Genomic DNA, 18,012 nt, shown 5'->3' with positions numbered 1-18,012 from the left:
TTCAGAGTGTAATTCTAAAATATAAAAGATTAAAGATAAGAGGTCTTATCATAAGCCTGCTTACCATGTTCATAGGGAAATAGCTTAACTGACATTACCAATACTGCCTACCAAAACAGGGTAATGGCTTGAAGATTCAAGACAAGGGGTCTCATCACGAGCCGGCTTGATCAGTTAACTTATTACCAGTGAATGGCATTGTCATAAGCTGGCTACCAAACCAGGACAGTGGCTTTTTATCTTATTTATTACAAAGAAAAACAGATGAAGAAGTAAAATATGAAAACATTTTATGAATTCATTCTGTTAATCACACTCTTATGTGAATGGAAAAGTGGACAATACTATGGTTAAAAGGTATCCCTGTCGAGACTATAAATGTCTGCTGGCAACAGAGGCTCTACCTATGACAAAGGAGTTAATTATAAAAGCTGATATGGGAAAGTTTTTTATTTTTATCATTATGAACCAATAAAGACTTATTTTAGAAACTTTTTATGTATTTGGTTTCTTTAAACTTAATGGGACGAAGTTAACAAAATAGAATTCACTTTTGTCAGAACACATGAATATCTAGTTATATTAGAAATTTCTCCTTCTGATTGAGTTTCTATTTATGAAAGGCTTGAATGTTTATGTTAATTTCAGAGATAACTGGTTCTACCAACGAATCGCCAATTGTTGTGCCCTACAACAATCCCCCATTTCATATCATCTGTATTTACAAATAATCAACGTATGAAATGGGTCCCTTTTAGAAATTAATCGGTATTAATGAATTTGTTCGAAAAAGGGATGATAATCAAATAAGTATGTAAAATGAAGCCTTTTTCTAATAACAATGTTTCCAAAATAAAACAATCTTTTGTTATTGCGATAAAGCAATCGCAAGATCGCATATCGCAATGACAAGAGAGGCGCACTTAAACGGCACTTTGGCCTTTGCCGATGCGATATCGCTATCGGCAGTCGGCGTTTTATTTGCATACACAAAAAGAGCACATATCTCACACCCCGATGCGACGCTATATCGGCGATCGGATATCGGCACTGCCTCTTATGAGAAAACGCGTCAAGTTATAAACCCCGACCCGATGCGATATCGCTATCGATCGTCGGTGGTATCCCATGCATTTTTATAAGGCGCCCACTTCTCTCCCCGATGCGATGCGAATTCGCTATCGGAGTTCGGCAAATCACTTAAATTGCATCTGGCAATGGGTTCATATGCTAATCCAATGCGATATCGCAATCGACGTTCGCCAGGGCTACTTTCAAACGATAATGTAACACTCTCCTCCCATGCGATGCGACATTGTTCATCGGTAATCGGCATTTTCAAAAAGTGATTGTTTTAAACTTTAAAGTTATATTTAAAATCCGGTTGATAAGGCGCAGATTACAAAATGTCGTTAAATGCAGGGATAAGGTAATGCATGCGTATTTAATAACCTTGCCCCTTCGATTAACGAATACTTGCGTCTAAGGCATATCATATCTGTTGCACGCGTTGGGTGGTCATTCAACTGAATAACAACGTAAATGGTCATTTAATGGGTAGCAAGCCTTAAAATCACCATTAATGCATATGCAATCTCTTACCAGTGATCGGATCCGCAACCACTTTTTGAAGATTAATAGCGCCACGCTTCAAGTGATATATACTTTCCAATTATGCTTTGTCTTCATTATTCCTTGTGTTACGATTTCTCTCGCACTTGTGTAGAGTTCGTTTGTTGAAGAAAGCCTGAACATGATGGGGAAGAAAAATAAGAGGAGTTCTGGTACTACTACAACATCTGTTGCAGGTCAAGCTGCTCCAATTTCAAAGAAAGGCTTAATCTCAGACACTACGTGCGCTGGTCTTCATAGAACCACATGGCAAGGTACATATAATCTGTTGGAGGCCGAGCAACCAAAAGTAACAGTGAGAACGGCTAGTGTAGATGTATTAAGGAAGTCTGATGCAACACTCAAAGACTTGGCCGACTCCTTTTTACACAGAATAGCGGCCAGAGAGCAGGTTCTCCCTTACACAGACGTGGTGCGCTGGGCAATCGAAGAAATCCCCATCACTGATAGAACTTTCCATACAAGGGACGGAAGGATTTTCGGGTCATTCAAGCCTGATGACCTGAGGCGAATGTATCATCTGCCTGAACCGGAGCTAGTCTACAACAGAACCTTCGTGGAGAAATTCGCAAAAGAAAATGAATCACCATCCGAACCCCTCCGAGATTGGAGGCAGAACCCAGCCAAGCACAAGCATGAAAGTTCGGGTAAGTACTCCAACGTTTCTTTGGCCTCTCCCTATTGCTATGCGGGGATTATGATGTGTAGATTGTGGGGATTACATGACTCTGTTAATATCAATATTGACATGGTTCCCCTAATGGAAGCGGCTATCAATTCTATAATCATGGACTGGGCCACTATTCTTTCCGATAAATTGGTCGTAGCTGTTCGTGAATTCAGAAACAAAACTATAGTCTCCGAAAGGAAAATCCCTCCATTCTATTATTCTGCTTACATTATGGATACCCTGTGTCTTAATTTTGAGTTTCCTGTCCTCGGTTGGAGATGGACCACCCAGGATCCAACACCCATTCATTTATACCATCAGAAATTGTGGAAGTCCTCTTACAAGGACCACTTGTACCAAATTTGTAATGGTTTCATGGTCCCCATTTACTATTCTATTTTTGACAGACCCATTTCCAAAATTTCTTATGAAGCCTCCTTTGACTTACCTGCCGTAGCGAGTTGGTTTGGGGAAGAGTATTTCTCCTATATCAGAGTTTTTGGGAGTAAGGCTAGGCCACATGTCCTCCCTTTGTATATCCCAGACAAGCTGTTAGCCCGGGAAATCTGCTACCAGATTATGGCCGACAGTGTCACACAAACTCTCAAAGAAGAGAAGAAGAAAGGTTGGCCCTCTTTTTCTTTAAGAATTGGGGTTTTTACTCTGCTTAATTACGAGCACGCAGAAAAAGAAGCAACAAAAATCCAAGCTTTATCCCTGGCCACTCTCCCAAACAGACTCTATGATCCAAAGAAAACTGCCTACATTGCCCTAGAACAAGCAAAATTAACAAAAGTTGATCATCAAGAGGATACATTTGATGACTTGTTCGTAGGTGCCGAGACAATAAGCCAAGTCAAACAGCTTGCCATAATGAAATACAACGATGAGGCGTTGACTGAGTTTAATAAACTTAGGGAGCAGAGGTTGCAAACTCTACCCCTAGAGTTATTATCCACAACCCCAGCGTCTTCCTCAAGCGAGCCTGGTCGGCAACAGATACATTCACCTCCGGTTACAACTAAAGAACAGGATAAACAACAGGAGGAAAGACAGAAAAAGCTGCAGGCTGAGAAGCAGAAAAAAGAGCAAGCAGAGAGGCAGAAAAAGGAGCAGATAGAAAGGCAGCAAAAGACACAGAGGGAAGAAGAGCAGAGGAAGAAGAAGGAAGAAGAAAGATTAAAGAAAGAACTAGCAGATAGGCAGAAAAAGGAATTGGAGGAGGAGCAGCAGAAAATGCGAGAGGAGCAGCAGCGAAAATCACTTGAAGAACAGCAGAAGTTAGAACAAGAGAAAGAACGGAGCAAAGCCCATAAGCAATCTTCCATTGATCCTGAATTGATTAAACAATGGAATCAATTCGATTCCATTATCAGTGGAAAGGAAGGCTCCAAAGACACAGGCTCCTCTAAAACAAGCAATGCGCCCGATATCACTTCTTCTCAGGTTCTAGGAGGAACCAGCGGCCCACCCATTTCACAGGATGTTGAGATTATCAATAAGGACCCTTCCGATCAAATTATTCTCCAGGTGGAAGAAATTCCTCCCCTGGATATTTTCTATAGCCCAAAGCATAAAGCCGTTATCAAGCGCTCTAAGAAAAGACGAAGGCTTGATCAACCTTCTATCTTTCCTGAGCAAACAGTCACGGGCAATATGGTCTGGAAGGAGGATTTGGATCCCTCCGATGATCTAACAAAGCTGTCGCAATTCGCGGGAGCTTATTCTGCAGCAACCATCGACAAAGCATCAGAGGTAAGTCTTCTGTTGAAGACTAAGGACCATGAAATATATGCATTACAGGCGGAGATAATTGAGGCGAAAAACAAAGCAGCACAGGTGGAAGAGCAGTTGCTGGCTCAACAGCAAGAGAACAATTTGTTAACCCAGCAACTGCAAATTGAAAGACAAAGGATAGACCAAAGTGAAACTCAGAAGGCAAAAGAATTGTCGGAGGCATTGTCACAGTTGGAAGCATCAAATGAGCTGATGATGAAATCAAAAGATGAGCGAATAGCTCAACTATCAACACAGCTCGAAGGTATCAAGAGCACACAGAATGTGAAAGTCTTCAGAGCAGAAGCCACTCAAATAAATGGCGCATTACTGTCTCAGATCAGACTTTTATGTCAAAAACTTGCTAAGGCTGAGCAATTATGTGAAATATCTACAACAGTGTGTGAGCAAATAGAGAAGGCCAGGAATGAGCTAGATCAGGCCGAAGAAGCCATATCCGAATACGTTGAGTGGCAAGACACTCCAGAAGGGAAAGCGGCGAATTTGTCCCAAATCTATGAAACGTATAAGGACATACTCTTCACCGAATGGAATGCTCAGGTAATGAAGGCAGATAGGGCGGCTTCCAGGTGTAAAATAATTGCCAGCAATATGATCAACCTAGTCAATGATACACTTTATTTGGCGAACATGATCTCCAAGTGCACACCTGGAAGCATAACAACAGCAGGTATGCTTGAAGAATCAAGTTATCCTGACTTGGAGGAACAAAGGAAATTAATTACCGGAGTAAATACTTTAACCTCTGATGCATATTGGCTCTTTCTAATTAAGCCACATACTCAAAGGTCTGCTCTTAAGTGTTTAACAGATGCCCTCGGATACCTGATCCTCGACATTCAAGATGCTACATATGATGCTCAGCTAACTTCGCGTCTCAACACTCCACCAGAAGTAGAGCCAATGCTGGCGATATGTCAGCTAAGGAGTAAAGGCAAAGAACCCGTCGAATGAAGCATTGCCGCCAACTGCCAGATTGCCAAAAAAGATGGAACAAATATTTATTGATACCAATTTAATAGCTTTTCAGTTGTTTAGATATTTAGATTAGTATAGTATTTATAGACCCTTTCATTGTTTTGGAAAGGGTCGTAAAATTTTGTAATAAGACTTAAAGGCTGAAGTTTGCACTATTGTGCATCAGTCTATATTCTTTTTGTGAAACTCGACCAATGGTTCTGAATTTTGATTAGAAGGCTGTTTTATACAATTGCGCACGACTGTCTGTTGTTTGGAAGGCTTTCCGATTGGAAGGAAGGACTGCGACATAGTGATTGATGTACTGGATTGATCGATCAGCTTACATGGTACTATTATCTGTATCTGTGTTCTTTCTGATTATATGAATTGCTGTGTTATTATCTTTGCTATTGTTGAATGCATGTATGCGATATAACAGCGAATCGTCATTTCGCTTCACTATTGAATGTTTGTGTTGATTTGTTATCTCTTTCACTCATGCATGTATCAATGATATGAATGATTAAGTGTAGTAATTTGCTCTAATCGCTCTGCATAACTAATTATGCAGAGCAATGTTTAAATGGTTCAAACGTCTATGCTTAAAGTGTTAGAGTCATTTATATGCCTGCCTTAAAGCACAGATCATCAAACGCTACGCTTTGCCTAGTAATAAGTCCCGGGATCCGATTATAGTTATTACATTTTGTTTATAGTTTAGTTGTCCGCTCATTACCATCTTATCTCATAAGTCATTCATCCATCCCATTCACTTATACTTCTTGGGAAACTGGTCCCATTATCCCCAGTCGGAACCACTATTCCAAACGAAAAAGGAGCTGCATTAAGGTCCGGACCGGGTGGTATCCCCTTTGTTGTGGCAGCGATTTTCGAGGCCTCAACAAAATTGGCGCTAGAAGGAGGGCCAACTGTGAATGGCAAGCCGACCCAAATCGGCAAGTCATTCTAAGAGTAATTCTCCCTCCAAATCTCCTCATTCTTCTCAATTGCATGCTGGTTCTCCAGCCCATAACCAAGAAGAAGAGGAATCTATCACCACTGCTCAATCCCATCATATCCCAGAACAACTAAGTCTTGAATCTCCTGAAGTTCAGTCTCTAATCCATAAACTTCAGAGCTTCTCGATCTCACCACAGAAATCTAAGATATCAGAAAGCAGTGCGACTTCGCAGTTCAACCTTACTCATCCTCTTACCAGACTTCAGAGCGAAAAACTTGGTATTGAACCTACTGAGTTTCCTTTACCCAAAAGGAAAAAGCCAAAGAAAAACACTGAAGGATCTGACAGTGGGGATTTTTCTTCCATATCATCCATTTCATCTCCTCATCTGCAAAGTCAACCACCCACCCCTCCATTACAAATTGTTGTTCATCAGGGAACAGGAGCCTCAATATCCCAACCTATTCACTCTTTAATACCTCACCAAACATCTGGAACCCCGACAGTAGTGACAACCACTGTCGCTAGCATAATGGCAGATCCATGGACTAGACCGGGTGCTGTCAACATGCCTGGACCATTACATGATCTACCAGATGCTCCCGAAAAATGGCTGCCTAAATTTAATCCAGATAATGGAACCCAAGCCGAAGAACACATCAACAACTTCATGTTAGTAGTTAATCTAAAAGGAGTGACAGAGCAAGATGTCGTAGTAAGACTGTTCCCTTATACTTTACAAGGATCAGCAGGATCCTGGTATTTTTCCTTACCCTCTGGTTCGATTACCAGTTGGGTTACATGCCAAGAGCAGTTTCTCACCAAGTATGGAGACGACCGGTCCCTAGCAACTTTAATAAATGACCTCTCCAATTTGAGAATAGAGCACAGGGAACCAATAAAAGAATTTAATGCCAGATTTAATAAACTACTGAATAAAATCCCTACCGCTTCTAAACCGAGTGAGCAAATCTGAAGCAAATGGTACATCACTGCCCTACCCGCCAACATAGCTATCTTTGTTGACAGGGCTGGCAAACCTACCCTAGCTGAAAATATGAAAGAAGCACTTGCAGTTGAAAAGCGCATCAATGCTCTTGAAAAGAAAGCTGCTCTAGAAGATAGAAAAGCTAAAAAAGTCTCGTTTAAAGAAGATTCCAAGAAGAAAACCCCCAAGGACCCATATGACATGGAAGGTTTACAGAAGGTCCTTAAAACATTGTCTAATGAAATGGTTGAGATTAAAAAGCAAGTGGCCGAAACTTCAAGCAAAAGACCATTTAGGACTTTTAAGAAATCCGAATCAAAGCCACCTAATGTTATATCTAACGCCGATTCAGACCAAGAAGAAGAGGAAGAGGAAACACCCCCACAGACTGATGATGATGAAGAAGTGGCTGAATGTCACGGAATGTGGGATTTTATACTCCCAAACTCTGATACTGAGAATGAAGAAGAAGCCTTCCCGGTTACTACTAGAAGTAAAATTGCTTCTGAACTCCCCCAGGCAGCTTCAAAGAAGAGGAGCGCAGGCGCTACTACAGCAAAAGAAAAAGTTCCCCTAAAGAAGTCACCTGTGGTAGTTCCTTCAAATCAGCCTTCAACTTCTAGTTCTCCTTCAACATCCAAGACTCTAGTAGTATCTGATTCCATGGAATATAACATTGTTGATGATATGAAGAAAACCAAGGCAAATATAACCATGTTTGAACTCAGTAAACTGAAGCATCAGCAAAAGCTACTTCTTAAAGAGTTAAACACTGTTCCCTCTACTCCCCTTCCCAGTGCAAGAGCTGCCAACGATTCAGGCCAGCCTCCTGCAGGCATGGTTGAAATTACCGATTCAGTCTTGATCGGAGATAAATCAAATTCTCACACTCCACCCTTCCTGCTTACTTATGAGATTTATAATAGAAACCTACACAACTGTTCAATAGATTCAGGGGCCTCATCAAATATAATGCCAGCTTCAGTTTGTTCTAAGCTGAACATTGAACCCCAGAAATCTGCAATTCATATTGTACAGTTGGATAGAACTAAAGTGCAGGTGGTGGGAGAAATTAATTCTGTGACCATCAGGTTGTCAGCCGACCCCAGAATTGTCCAGAGAATTGACATTTTAATCGCAGACATACCTGAATTTTATGGTTTGATTTTAAGCAGAGATTGGTCCGAAAAACTACATGGGTATATCTCTACAGATTGGTCACACATGTGGCTTCCCTACAAGGGAAAGCCAAATCAGATAAGGATCGATCGTGAGAAACATATGACCCACACAGTTACTGAATTCGAGCAAGAAAACCAGCCTGTCGCATTCAACAATAACATTTTGGGGAATTATTCGGCAGAATCATTCTTTGGCAACTTTGTTGCCCAACCATCTCCTTTTTCAGTTAATCATTTTACATCTCAAATAGAAATTTTTTCACAAACTGATAGGTCCAGATGTTATAATGATGCTGAGAAAAATGTAGATACTTTTGTTAATATTCCTTTATTTTGGTCTCTGTATTTTGATGGCTCTAAGTCCCCTGAAGGTTCAGGAGCTGGATGTATATTGGTTAGTGTGCAAGGAGAAAAGACACTGTTGTCTTGTAGGTTAGAGTTTGAGTGCACTAATAATACAGCCGAATATGAGGCTTTAATCCAAGGATTATATAAAGCAATCGGTCTGGAGGTACGATATCTAAAGGTTTTCGGCGATTCGGAAATCATTGTCAAACAGGTTAGAAATGCAATTCATTGCCTTTCGACTCACCTTAAACATTACCAATCGCTCGTTCAAGAACTTACCTCACATTTTCTTGCATTCAACATTTCTTCTATACCTCGATCTCAAAATGCAGCCGCAGATTTGCTAGCCAATGTAGCTTCAAAGCTTCTACCTTCTGAAGACTACAGCCTTGATAGATTTTCCGTAGAATTACTTTTCAGACCTTCAATTCCCGACAATGTCACTAATTGGAGAGTATTTAATCATGACGATGATATTTTGCAGTTTTTAACTTCTGAGAATTCTTATGATAAGCAAGTTATTGAGGAAGATGATCATGATTCCCAGATGAAAGGAGTGCCCAAAGAAAATTCGATCCCCAAACCAGTGGTAAAATTAGAAGACCTTTATGATATTAAAGACAGGTTCAAACCTGTAATTAACACAAAGCTTCAAAGTTCTACCCTTAGGTTTGAATTAATAAATCTAGGAACCAACGAGTCTCCTCAAAACATCAATTTAGGAACAGGACTATCTCAGAATGAAAAGGGAGCATTTATTAAATTGTTGAGAAAGAACAAACAGGTTTTTGCTTGGAAATATGATGACTTAAAGACATACGATACATCTATTATCCAGCATACCATTCTTATGCTTCCTGATAAAAAACCAATTCAGCAAAAATTAAGAAAAATACACCCAAATTTGGAGAGCTAGATTAAGTCGGAGCTTAATAAGCTTTTAAAAGCCAAAATTATTTTTCCAGTCCGACATTCAAACTGGGTCTCTAACATGGTGCCACTCAGGAAGAAAAATGGCGACATTCGAATTTGTATTGATTTCAGGAATTTAAACAAAGTGAGCTTAAAAGACAACTTCCCATTGCCCACTATGGAGCAAATTCTCCAATCAGTGGCAGGTTCTGAATTGATGTCTTTTCTAGATGGTTTTTCAGGGTACAATCAAGTTCTGGTACACCCCGATGACCAGCTCAAAACTACATTCAGGACAAAATGGGGAACCTATGCATATCAGAAAATGCCTTTTGGTCTTATAAACGCCGGAGCGACATTTCAGAGAGCTATGGACATAGCCTTCAGAGGGTTAATTAATCGATCAGTAGTCGTCTACCTAGACGATATTACTGTGTATTCTAAAAAGAGAGATAATCATTTGCATGACTTAAATCAGATCTTTCAGAGATGCAAAAGATATGGTATTTCTCTAAACCCAAAAAAGTCCTTCTTTGCTCTAGATCAAGGAAAACTCTTAGGGTTTATAGTATCCAAAGATGGTATTTATATTGATCCTGATCGGATTAATGAAATTTCTGAAATCCCTTTCCCACATAACAAGAAATCAATGCAGTCATTTTTAGGTCAGATTAATTTTGTTAAACGATTTGTTCCAGATTTTTCACAGATTGTACTACCACTTCAGACAATGATCAAGAAGAATTCAGTCTTCAAATGGGGATCTGAAGAAAAGCAAGCTTTTGATGTTATCAAACAGTCAATAATCAATGCCCCGGCTTTGAATACCCCGAATTTTTCTAATCATTTTACACTATATACTATTGCATCCAACACTTCATATGCTGCAGTACTTACACAACTGAATGATAACAACCTAGAAGCACCCATATCATTTTTTAGTTCAAATCTTCAAGGTGCCGAATTAAATTATTCAGATGTGGAAAAACAAGCCTTTGCTGTGTTCAAAGCAGTCAAACATTATAGACCCTTCCTTTTGAAAACCCACACGAAAGTTATAGTTCCTTTCCCAGCGGTAAGACAACTATTAATTCAGAAAGAATTGGGTGAAAAAAGAGCCAATTGGGTTACAGCGCTTCAAGAGTATGACTTAGAAATAAAGCCAGCAAAGATTGTTAGGGGCCAAGGTTTTTGCAGGATGTTGGCAGGAGCATCAAACATTCACGAATCAAGCGATGAAGATCAGATCGAATCCATCAATCAGATAAGTCTCACTGATTCTGAATCTCAGTATGCTGATTTGATATTTTATTTGAAGAATGGTTACGCTCCTCCAAATTTATCTTACAAAAATAAAAGGGCCATTAGGTTGAAAGCTAAGAACTTCACTCTCATTGATGATGTGTTGTTTAAACAAAATTATGATTCTATCCTGCTAAGATGTCTTGAGAAAACTGAAGCACTAAAGGTTCTGCAGGAGCTACATGATGGACCAGCTGGAGGACATTTTGGAGCCGACACAACAGCTCATAAGATTATTCATGCTGGATATTATTGGCCTACTCTATTTAGAGATTGCCATGAGCACGTAAGAAAATGCCTTAATTGCCAAACATCTGGTGGAAGACAACGAAAGCCCGCTTTCCCTCTGCAACCTGTCAACATTGAACAGCCATACTCCACCATCTTCCAAACAACATAGGTATATCCTTACCGCTACTGATTATTTTACTAAATGGGTAGAGGCTATTCCTTTGAAGGCAGCAAATGCAGAGGCAATCATCGAGTTCATCGACCAATTCATCATTACCAGGTTCGGTGTTCCAAATGCTCTTGTTTTCGATAATGCTTCTTATTTCTCAGCAAACGCTATATATGATTTTGCTATTAAAAGGGGGTTTAAAATGAAATATTCTTCCAATTACTATCCCCAGGGAAACGGTTTAGCCGAATCTACTAATAAAAACCTCATCAAAATCATTAAGCGAACCGTTGAACAGAATCATAGAAACTGGCATAAATCTTTGGTCTTTGCATTATGGGCTGATAGAATAACACAAAAGGCTTCAATAGGGACCTCTCCTTTCAATCTGGTATATGGAAAAGAAGCCGTGTTGCCTACAAATCTTGTTCTTCCATCCTTAGCCCTAGTGCAGTTTATTCAAGAGACTCCGTCTTCTTCTATCCAACTTAGATATGACCAAATTCTCAAATTAGAAGAAGAAAGGGAAAAGGCCAGAATCACTCATGCCAAGCATCAACAAATCATCAAAGCATCTTTTGACTCAGCATCATCCTCTTCCAAACAACTTCAAGTTGGTGACTTAGTTCTCAAATGGGACAAGGCCCATGAGGATAAAGGCAAGCATACCAAATTTCAGAAAATGTGGCTTGGACCATTTCAGATCTGTGAAAAGATAGGCCATTCAACTTTTATATTGCAAAGCTTATCAGGGTTGAGAGATTCTCTCCCCGTCAATGGCCTGGTCCTGAAAAAATTCTTTAACTGAGAAGGTAACCCCTTCTCCTTTTTAGATTTACATAGTTTGTAGGATTAGTAGGAAATAAAAATGTAGAGTACCTACATTGACCTTTTGTTGTGTTTGAGAAAGCTGTCTCACAGAAATAATATAAATGCTTGTTTCTAGATAATAGAATCCTCACTCAAAAGAAATAGTTTCTAGGAAATTAGATATCTTTGTGTTCTGAAATTTTAATCTAAATTTTGAAGACTCCTCTCAGGAGGTAAAAGTTCTGAATCATTTTCTGTTTCCAAAATAGTCTCCAAAGGTTATCTGTTAAAAGAAATAGAGGCTAAACCATTTTTTCAGTATCTTCAACTCTTCACTTGTCATCCATCGGCTCTTAAGGAGAAAATTGTTCACCCCATTCACTAAAGGATGTGATTATTCAGAGTGTAATTCTAAAATATAAAAGATTAAAGATAAGAGGTCTTATCATAAGCCTGCTTACCATGTTCATAGGGAAATAGCTTAACTGACATTACCAATACTGCCTACCAAAACAGGGTAATGGCTTGAAGATTCAAGACAAGGGGTCTCATCACGAGCCGGCTTGATCAGTTAACTTATTACCAGTGAATGGCATTGTCATAAGCTGGCTACCAAACCAGGACAGTGGCTTTTTATCTTATTTATTACAAAGAAAAACAGATGAAGAAGTAAAATATGAAAACATTTTATGAATTCATTCTGTTAATCACACTCTTATGTGAATGGAAAAGTGGACAATACTATGGTTAAAAGGTATCCCTGTCGAGACTATAAATGTCTGCTGGCAACAGAGGCTCTACCTATGACAAAGGAGTTAATTATAAAAGCTGATATGGGAAAGTTTTTTATTTTTATCATTATGAACCAATAAAGACTTATTTTAGAAACTTTTTATGTATTTGGTTTCTTTAAACTTAATGGGACGAAGTTAACAAAATAGAATTCACTTTTGTCAGAACACATGAATATCTAGTTATATTAGAAATTTCTCCTTCTGATTGAGTTTCTATTTATGAAAGGCTTGAATGTTTATGTTAATTTCAGAGATAACTGGTTCTACCAACGAATCGCCAATTGTTGTGCCCTACAACAACCCCCCATTTCATATCATCTGTATTTACAAATAATCAACGTATGAAATGGGTCCCTTTTAGAAATTAATCAGTATTAATGAATTTGTTCGAAAAATGGATGATAATCAAATAAGTATGTAAAATGAAGCCTTTTTCGAATAACAATGTTTCCAAAATAAAACAATCTTTTGTTATTGCGATAAAGCAATCGCAAGATCGCATATCGCAATGACAAGAGAGGCGCACTTAAACGGCACTTTGGCCTTTGCCGATGCGATATCGCTATCGGCAGTCGGCGTTTTATTTGCATACACAAAAAGAGCACATATCTCACACCCCGATGCGACGCTATATCGGCGATCGGATATCGGCACTGCCTCTTATGAGAAAACGCGTCAAGTTATAAACCCCGACCCGATGCGATATCGCTATCGGTCGTCGGTGGTATCCCATGCATTTTTATAAGGCGCCCACTTCTCTCCCCGATGCGATGCGAATTCGCTATCGGAGTTCGGCAAATCACTTAAATTGCATCTGGCAATGGGTTCATATGCTAATCCAATGCGATATCGCAATCGGCGTTCGCCAGGGCTACTTTCAAACGATAATGTAACACTCTCCTCCCATGCGATGCGACATTGTTCATCGGTAATCGGCATTTTCAAAAAGTGATTGTTTTAAACTTTAAAGTTATATTTAAAATCCGGTTGATAAGGCGCAGATTACAAAATGTCGTTAAATGCAGGGATAAGGTAATGCATGCGTATTTAATAACCTTGCCCCTTCGATTAACGAATACTTGCGTCTAAGGCATATCATATCTGTTGCACGCGTTGGGTGGTCATTCAACTGAATAACAGCGTAAATGGTCATTTAATGGGTAGCAAGCCTTAAAATCACCATTAATGCATATGCAATCTCTTACCAGTGATCGGATCCGCAGCCACTTTTTGAAGATTAATAGCGCCACGCTTCAAGTGATATATACTTTCCAATTATGCTTTGTCTTCATTATTCCTTGTGTTACGATTTCTCTCGCACTTGTGTAGAGTTCGTTTGTTGAAGAAAGCCTGAACATGATGGGGAAGAAAAATAAGAGGAGTTCTGGTACTACTACAACATCTGTTGCAGGTCAAGCTGCTCCAATTTCAAAGAAAGGCTTAATCTCAGACACTACGTGCGCTGGTCTTCATAGAACCACATGGCAAGGTACATATAATCTGTTGGAGGCCGAGCAACCAAAAGTAACAGTGAGAACGGCTAGTGTAGATGTATTAAGGAAGTCTGATGCAACACTCAAAGACTTGGCCGACTCCTTTTTACACAGAATAGCGGCCAGAGAGCAGGTTCTCCCTTACACAGACGTGGTGCGCTGGGCAATCGAAGAAATCCCCATCACTGATAGAACTTTCCATACAAGGGACGGAAGGATTTTCGGGTCATTCAAGCCTGATGACCTGAGGCGAATGTATCATCTGCCTGAACCGGAGCTAGTCTACAACAGAACCTTCGTGGAGAAATTCGCAAAAGAAAATGAATCACCATCCGAACCCCTCCGAGATTGGAGGCAGAACCCAGCCAAGCACAAGCATGAAAGTTCGGGTAAGTACTCCAACGTTTCTTTGGCCTCTCCCTATTGCTATGCGGGGATTATGATGTGTAGATTGTGGGGATTACATGACTCTGTTAATATCAATATTGACATGGTTCCCCTAATGGAAGCGGCTATCAATTCTATAATCATGGACTGGGCCACTATTCTTTCCGATAAATTGGTCGTAGCTGTTCGTGAATTCAGAAACAAAACTATAGTCTCCGAAAGGAAAATCCCTCCATTCTATTATTCTGCTTACATTATGGATACCCTGTGTCTTAATTCTGAGTTTCCTGTCCTCGGTTGGAGATGGACCACCCAGGATCCAACACCCATTCATTTATACCATCAGAAATTGTGGAAGTCCTCTTACAAGGACCACTTGTACCAAATTTGTAATGGTTTCATGGTCCCCATTTACTATTCTATTTTTGACAGACCCATTTCCAAATTTCTTATGAAGCCTCCTTTGACTTACCTGCCGTAGCAAGTTGGTTTGGGGAAGAGTATTTCTCCTATATCAGAGTTTTTGGGAGTAAGGCTAGGCCACATGTCCTCCCTTTGTATATCCCAGACAAGCTGTTAGCCCGGGAAATCTGCTACCAGATTATGGCCGACAGTGTCACACAAACTCTCAAAGAAGAGAAGAAGAAAGGTTGGCCCTCTTTTTCTTTAAGAATTGGGGTTTTTACTCTGCTTAATTACAAGCACGCAGAAAAAGAAGCAACAAAAATCCAAGCTTTATCCCTGGCCACTCTCCCAAACAGACTCTATGATCCAAAGAAAACTGCCTACATTGCCCTAGAACAAGCAAAATTAACAAAAGTTGATCATCAAGAGGATACATTTGATGACTTGTTCGTAGGTGCCGAGACAATAAGCCAAGTCAAACAGCTTGCCATAATGAAATACAACGATGAGGCGTTGACTGAGTTTAATAAACTTAGGGAGCAGAGGTTGCAAACTCTACCCCTAGAGTTATTATCCACAACCCCAGCGTCTTCCTCAAGCGAGCCTGGTCGGCAACAGATACATTCACCTCCGGTTACAACTAAAGAACAGGATAAACAACAGGAGGAAAGACAGAAAAAGCTGCAGGCTGAGAAGCAGAAAAAAGAGCAAGCAGAGAGGCAGAAAAAGGAGCAGATAGAAAGGCAGCAAAAGACACAGAGGGAAGAAGAGCAGAGGAAGAAGAAGGAAGAAGAAAGATTAAAGAAAGAACTAGCAGATAGGCAGAAAAAGGAATTGGAGGAGCAGCAGCAGAAAATGCGAGAGGAGCAGCAGCGAAAATCACTTGAAGAACAGCAGAAGTTAGAACAAGAGAAAGAACGGAGCAAAGCCCATAAGCAATCTTCCATTGATCCTGAATTGATTAAACAATGGAATCAATTCGATTCCATTATCAGTGGAAAGGAAGGCTCCAAAGACACAGGCTCCTCTAAAACAAGCAATGCGCCCGATATCACTTCTTCTCAGGTTCTAGGAGGAACCAGCGGCCCACCCATTTCACAGGATGTTGAGATTATCAATAAGGACCCTTCCGATCAAATTATTCTCCAGGTGGAAGAAATTCCTCCCCTGGATATTTTCTATAGCCCAAAGCATAAAGCCGTTATCAAGCGCTCTAAGAAAAGACGAAGGCTTGATCAACCTTCTATCTTTCCTGAGCAAACAGTCACGGGCAATATGGTCTGGAAGGAGGATTTGGATCCCTCCGATGATCTAACAAAGCTGTCGCAATTCGCGGGAGCTTATTCTGCAGCAACCATCGACAAAGCATCAGAGGTAAGTCTTCTGTTGAAGACTAAGGACCATGAAATATATGCATTACAGGCGGAGATAATTGAGGCGAAAAACAAAGCAGCACAGGTGGAAGAGCAGTTGCTGGCTCAACAGCAAGAGAACAATTTGTTAACCCAGCAACTGCAAATTGAAAGACAAAGGATAGACCAAAGTGAAACTCAGAAGGCAAAAGAATTGTCGGAGGCATTGTCACAGTTGGAAGCATCAAATGAGCTGATGATGAAATCAAAAGATGAGCGAATAGCTCAACTATCAACACAGCTCGAAGGTATCAAGAGCACACAGAATGTGAAAGTCTTCAGAGCAGAAGCAACTCAAATAAATGGCGCATTACTGTCTCAGATCAGACTTTTATGTCAAAAACTTGCTAAGGCTGAGCAATTATGTGAAATATCTACAACAGTGTGTGAGCAAATAGAGAAGGCCAGGAATGAGCTAGATCAGGCCGAAGAAGCCATATCCGAATACATTGAGTGGCAAGACACTCCAGAAGGGAAAGCGGCGAATTTGTCCCAAATCTATGAAACGTATAAGGACATACTCTTCACCGAATGGAATACTCAGGTAATGAAGGCAGAAAGGGCGGCTTCCAGGTGTAAAATAATTGCCAGCAATATGATCAACCTAGTCAATGATACACTTTATTTGGCGAACATGATCTCCAAGTGCACACCTGGAAGCATAACAACAGCAGGTATGCTTGAAGAATCAAGTTATCCTGACTTGGAGGAACAAAGGAAATTAATTACCGGAGTAAATACTTTAACCTCTGATGCATATTGGCTCTTTCTAATTAAGCCACATACTCAAAGGTCTGCTCTTAAGTGTTTAACAGATGCCCTCGGATACCTGATCCTCGACATTCAAGATGCTACATATGATGCTCAGCTAACTTCGCGTCTCAACACTCCACCAGAAGTAGAGCCAATGCTGGCGATATGTCAGCTAAGGAGTAAAGGCAAAGAACCCGTCGAATGAAGCATTGCCGCCAACTGCCAGATTGCCAAAAAAGATGGAACAAATATTTATTGATACCAATTTAATAGCTTTTCAGTTGTTTAGATATTTAGATTAGTATAGTATTTATAGACCCTTTCATTGTTTTGGAAAGGGTCGTAAAATTTTGTAATAAGACTTAAAGGCTGAAGTTTGCACTATTGTGCATCAGTCTATATTCTTTTTGTGAAACTCGACCAATGGTTCTGAATTTTGATTAGAAGGCTGTTTTATACAATTGCGCACGACTGTCTGTTGTTTGGAAGGCTTTCCGATTGGAAGGAAGGACTGCGACATAGTGATTGATGTACTGGATTGATCGATCAGCTTACATGGTACTATTATCTGTATCTGTGTTCTTTCTGATTATATGAATTGCTGTGTTATTATCTTTGCTATTGTTGAATGCATGTATGCGATATAACAGCGAATCGTCATTTCGCTTCACTATTGAATGTTTGTGTTGATTTGTTATCTCTTTCACTCATGCATGTATCAATGATATGAATGATTAAGTGTAGTAATTTGCTCTAATCGCTCTGCATAACTAATTATGCAGAGCAATGTTTAAATGGTTCAAACGT

This window comes from Pinus tabuliformis, chromosome X (genome assembly GCF_031772625.1).
Source record: "Pinus tabuliformis cultivar Carrire ecotype Pingquan chromosome X, CPIR1, whole genome shotgun sequence".
Lineage (NCBI taxonomy): Eukaryota > Viridiplantae > Streptophyta > Pinopsida > Pinales > Pinaceae > Pinus > Pinus tabuliformis.
Note: the sequence above shows the minus strand (reverse complement) of the source record.